At 41.6% G+C, this 5,489-nt stretch overlaps 1 pseudogene; it reads right to left on the bottom strand.

The window, feature by feature from the left end:
- Nucleotides 1–4,627: 4,627 nt before the first annotated feature.
- LOC130705059 (60S ribosomal protein L21-like) lies at nt 4,628–5,116 on the bottom strand (annotated as a pseudogene).
- Nucleotides 5,117–5,489: the final 373 nt, after the last annotated feature.

The following is a 5,489-nucleotide window of genomic DNA, read 5'->3' as shown; positions in this document are numbered from 1 at the left end:
AACACATACAGAAGGAGGGGCTCCAGTCAGTTCTGTATTGGTGAGATGCAGCTTCAGAGACTGTAAGACTCAGTCTCTGAAAGATGAAGTGTGTGTGTGTGTGTGTGTGTGTGTGTGTGTGTTTCGTCAAGAAAAAAAATTTTATCAGTTGTGATTTTTATGTCATGAAACATGTTTCCACAAAGCCTAAAAACTTTTTTTAAAAAAGAGTCCAGGCTCTGGACTCAGAGACAGTCCAGGTCTTACCCTCCTTTCCATTATGTAATTGCTCATAGAATTGGTATAAAAATTAAAAGAGATAATGATATAAATTGATTACCACAGTGCCTCAATAGCTGGTAGCACAGGCTGCTAGCTGTGTGCCCCCACATCTGTTCTTCTCTTTGTTTTAGTAATATAACCCTGATTTTTATCTGGGCATATAGACTCCCTTACAGCTAGGTACAGCCATGTGACTAGGCCAGTGGGTTCTGAGCAGAAGCATTGCCTGTGATTTCTAGGAACTCTCCCTAAACAGAGACACTCTTTGTCATCCTTATGCCTGTTATTGGTCTGAACTCTAGATGTGATGGCTGGTGCCCCAGTTGCCATATTGGAGCATGAGGAGGAGGGCCACACCCTGGGGATGGCATTGCAGAGAGCTAAAGAGTCCTTGATGAGCAGGGAGCTGCCATTCCAGCACTGGACTTCCTAAGGATTTCTTTTCATAAAATATAAATTAATTTTTCTCATATTTAAAGCATTATTTTTCAAAGTGAAGCTAATCCTAACTATACTATAATTATTATTGTCATCATTATTTTATTAGCCCTAGCCCGCAATCAGTCTCTCTCACAGATCCCCTCTTTAGGCCATTAGAAATAGCCTAAATGTTATTAATAGTACAAAGAATTTTGCCTTGGTTCTGATCTCTGTTGCCAACACAATCATGTCTTTAATGAAGGGGTGCCTGGGTCCTCCCGGCCCCTGATGGCATGCATGGCATCACCACTGTTTTCCCTCCTTTGATTCCCTCTCTTTCTGCATTCCTGATTCTAGGTTTTCCCCACTTTCCATGGCTCTTCTTGCAGAATTCTCAACTGACTCACTGAGACTGAATCACCCTGAAAGAGGAGAAGGATTTGGACTAGGTAGAAAGGACGGGGAAGCATTCCAGGTGGGAGAAAACATAAAAGGGGAAAGCAGATGGAGCATAATTTAGGGATTAGAAGGGGAGTGGCTGAAGGTTTCTGCTGAGGGTGGTAGGAGATCAGATTGAATCGGGAAGGCCGGTGGGGCCTATGGAGGGTCTTCAAGGCCCAGTAGAGGAGTTTGGACTTGATCCTGGAGGAAACAGAGAGTTACTACAAGTTACTGAGCAGGGCAGTGACACAACGCAAGTGATGTTTCCAAAGGAATTAATCTGCCTGCAGTGTGCAAAACAAATTGAAGGCAGGAAGAGCCTGGAGGCAGGGGGACCAGTATAAATCTTCCACCCAATAATCAGTTGGTCAAACATTGTCAACAGACTTTGAAAGGGGTCGTATGAAACAGCAAAATTAAAGTGTAATGATTTCAGTTAAGCAGAATAAGAAGTCTTAAACAAAGTCTTTCCCCAGAACTTCCCACACAGAGAAAGTAGCCAGCTTCCAAATAGCAAAAACGGGTTCAATCCTTCTGGAAAACAATTAGGCGCTATGGATCAAGAGCCTTAAGAATGTTCACATGCTTTGACCCAGTAATTCTACTTCTGGGAATGCTAGGGAAATAATCCAAACTAGAGAAAGGGGGAAAAAATGCCTGGAGATCTTAAACACAGAACACTTGATAATAGCAAATCATTAGAAACAATCTAAATGTTCAGCAATAGGGGGATGGTTAAGCAAACTATGGCTCTCAGTTAAATGTTACCCAGGCATGAACTCCAAAGGATAAGAGGACCAGGCAGATGACACAGAAAATGCCCATGACATTAATTTGAGGAAAGCAGGATACAAAATATGAGTGTATATCACACAACGGATAGCCCCAGTATAGAAAAAAATCAGACTGAAAAGTAATATTCTAATCACTCCCATTTGTTTCATTAAAGTGGAGGGACTGTAGATTTTGTTTCTTTTCTCTTCAAAAAAAATTTTCCCCCAGTGTGCTTTTGTTACAGCTATACCTTTAATTATAGGGAATGTCAGGAGAAGTCTTGCTTTTCTATTCATTCTGAATTGTTTGGCTTTTATAAGAATGTGTTAAATATGTATGACTTGTATTTTTTAATAAGTGGTTTTTCAAAAAATATATATTAGTAAATGTGGGGAAACCATAAGAAGTGCTCATGTCATCACAGGCAGATACTTGTATTCATCTTCTCTATGATGTGGTTTTTAAAAACATTATAGGCTTTAGAGTGTGGGGGGGGGCCCTGAGTTTAAATCCTCCTTTAGCTGGATGAGCATGGCTAGGTTATGTGTGAAGTAGGGAATAATGCCTTCCTTGCAAAATTATTGGAGAAATCAGTGAGCAAATGTACAGAAATCTCTGAACACAATGCTCTGCATTTAGGAGACACAGAGCAACGGTGGCTGTAAATCTCAGAAGCTGTTATTTTCTCCCTTCTGTGGTTTTCTGCCTCTCGCAGGCAGGCAGCTGAGAGTTTAAGGGGTGACCTCTGAGGAGGGAGACAGGAACCCTGAGCAGTTCCCCCAGCCACCTCCTGCCCTTGTGCTGCAGCCACCCTGGCTCTTCCCTACTCTGAGCCCACTGGGCAATCTCTTCTCCTTTCTCTGCCTTTGCACTGCTTTTCCCTCTGCCTGGACCACACTTTTATGATGGTGTGTAATGAACCGATTATAGAAGACAAAGTGTATTTTCAAAAGGAAGTTTTTTCTCCACATACTCAGCCAGCATGTATTTAAGAATGGTTTTATGTTTTCAACATTTAGGTTGGAACATAAAGTGGCCTTTGTTTGCTTAAATCATTCTGTTATAGCTCCCTTGACCCCTGGTTTTATGCAAGTCCCAGTTTACAACCCTGTTCAAAGCTGCACAAGTCCCTTTGAATGGTCGCTGGGATTAGGAGAGAGACCGAGGGGGAGGAAGACAAGGATGGCTTGGAGACCACCTAGGGCAAAGCAGATTGATGCCAAAAATGATTTTGGGGGATGCTAAATGACACCACTAATTTTCCCAACATCCTGCTTAATAAAACTTTCACACCGAGCCATATTTTCCAAGTTTCTCAAGGACTACTTAAGTGGGAACCCATTCAAAACCTTATTAAAGTCCAAGGAGATGATGTTTATTGGCTCTGCATGGACTGCTAAGCCTCCTGGTCTGTCAGGGGAGGGCTTGCTCTGACTTTGGTGTCCCCAGCACACTGGGCACTGAGGCTGTGGGAGGAGAAAGAGCCTCCTTCCTTCCCCACCCTGGATTCTGTTCTTGAACTCAGGATGTGGCCAGTCTGGGACTAGCAACACTGGATGTGACTCTTTTTTTTTTTTTTTTTTTTTGGCAGTTAATAACCACCATTTATTGAGTTAGGTTAGGAATCCAAGATTCAAAGCCAGGGTTTGCTGGATTCCAAAGCAGCCCTATTACCATCACACTTCACTAGATGAAACTCAAGGCCACTAACATTGGGTTTTTACCTATTCACAGCATTTACTAAAATTATAAATAGGTTCTTGTCCTCAAGTCTAATAGCAAGGAGAGAATACTAAGTAGGTAGTCAAGGTTTTCATTTTAAATAAGCTTGCTACAAGTATTATCACAGAATGCTGAAGGCAGGGGGATGGGATGTGATCAGTTCCCTACTGGATGTTTACCACATCCAATTAAAAATATCCAGGAAGTAACAAAACCTAAAATGTGCTCCAACTAGACAAAGTAGCTTTAAAATATTCCTATTAATATGAAGCAATAAAGCACTGATGACTAAGATCTGATTATGGGTTGCCTGAGTTTGAATCTTTGCCCAACACTAAGCACATGTATCCTCGGGCAAGTTACTTGTGCCTCAGCTTCCTTTCATGTAAAACAGGCAAAATAAAACTTATTCCAAGTTTTTTATGAGTACATTATGTAAAGTGCTTAGAATGCCACATAACATATTGGATGCTATAGAAATACTTATCATCGGTTTAAATAAAAAAGGTATTCTAGTTTTTAACACTTTTCTGAGCCCTGCTGCATGAAAGGTCTAAACAACTCAGAACTAGCATGTAACTAGTTTAATAATGTATTTTAAGTAGTAGGCTTCAAAGTTAAGTTCCTGATCCTCAAAACACAGCTACTTAATTTATGATGCAATTATGAGTAATCAACTTTTCCTGCGCTTAACTATAATGCAACAGATAACCTTTCATTTATTTATTTTAAATCCTTTTTTCATAGGAATTTAGAGACTATTTTCAAACTAGTACACATATTTTATAAATAATATCTGGCAGTTTATTAACCAATGGAGTATATTGCACAACAAACTACCTCACATCTTTCAGGAAGAAAAACCACTAAATTTGAAAAGTAAAGACGTCACCCACTGAATTCGGACACAAAATGTGTTTTAAATATTTGTTTGGGGGAGAAGTATTTGCTTCTACTCAATTAAGAGAAACATTTATACAGTCTGGTTCTTTTATTTTCTTTACACCCGTCATGCCATGAATTCATAGGGAATGGGCTCCAACAGTTCAGGCTCCTTCCCACTGGTTCTCACGAAGTGTGCTTCTCTGGGGGGAGCGGGCTGGCGCTTCAGCTGAACCCAAGTACCTTTCTCTTTGGCTTCCTTCTTTCTCTGATCATTTTCCTTCACCCGTTTCAGGAAGCTATCTCGGCTCTTAGGGTGCTTAATATGCTCGATACGCACATTAATTCTCTTGGCAAGAATCTTGCCCTTAACTTCTTAGTTTACAATGATGCCAACAGCATGCTGGCTAACATTGTAGACTCTCCCAGTTTTGCCATGGGGACACTTGTGGGGCATTCCTTTTTGAACAGTGCCCATTCCCTTGATATCTACAGTATCACCTTTCTTGTAGATTCGCATGTATGTGACCAAAGGAACAACTCCATGTTTTCTGAAAGGCCTAGAGAACGTGTAGCGGGTGCCCCTCCTCTTTCCCTTTGTGTTGGTCATTTTGGCGAATTACTGGAAGATGGTGGTTCCAGCTGAAAGTGTATGTGACTCTTGCACCACAGATTCTGCCCCTCCGAGAAGAGGGAAGCTAAGGGGGATGGTCACAGGAGAGAACAAAGCTGGGCTGGGACCGTGTTCTTTTTCCCTTGGGGCTACCGCTGGCCCCTTTTGCCCTAACGCTTGCTCATAAGTCATCCGGTTTCATTTTCTAGTCTGAGTGACACTGTGACGTGAACTGACTTAGAACAAAGGCAGGGGCCCTGTCTTAGGTGCTGTTGTAGTCCCAGCACCAGTCACCTACTGGACGGTCAGTGACTGTTTGATGAATAAAGGAAGGCATGCGTGTGTGAACAAATGGATAAGACTACTTTTCATTCAC

Source organism: Balaenoptera acutorostrata, chromosome 16 (genome assembly GCF_949987535.1).
Source record: "Balaenoptera acutorostrata chromosome 16, mBalAcu1.1, whole genome shotgun sequence".
Taxonomy (NCBI): domain Eukaryota; kingdom Metazoa; phylum Chordata; class Mammalia; order Artiodactyla; family Balaenopteridae; genus Balaenoptera; species Balaenoptera acutorostrata.
The sequence above is the reverse complement of the archived record's forward strand: the minus strand, read 5'-3'. Positions and strand labels throughout refer to the sequence as shown.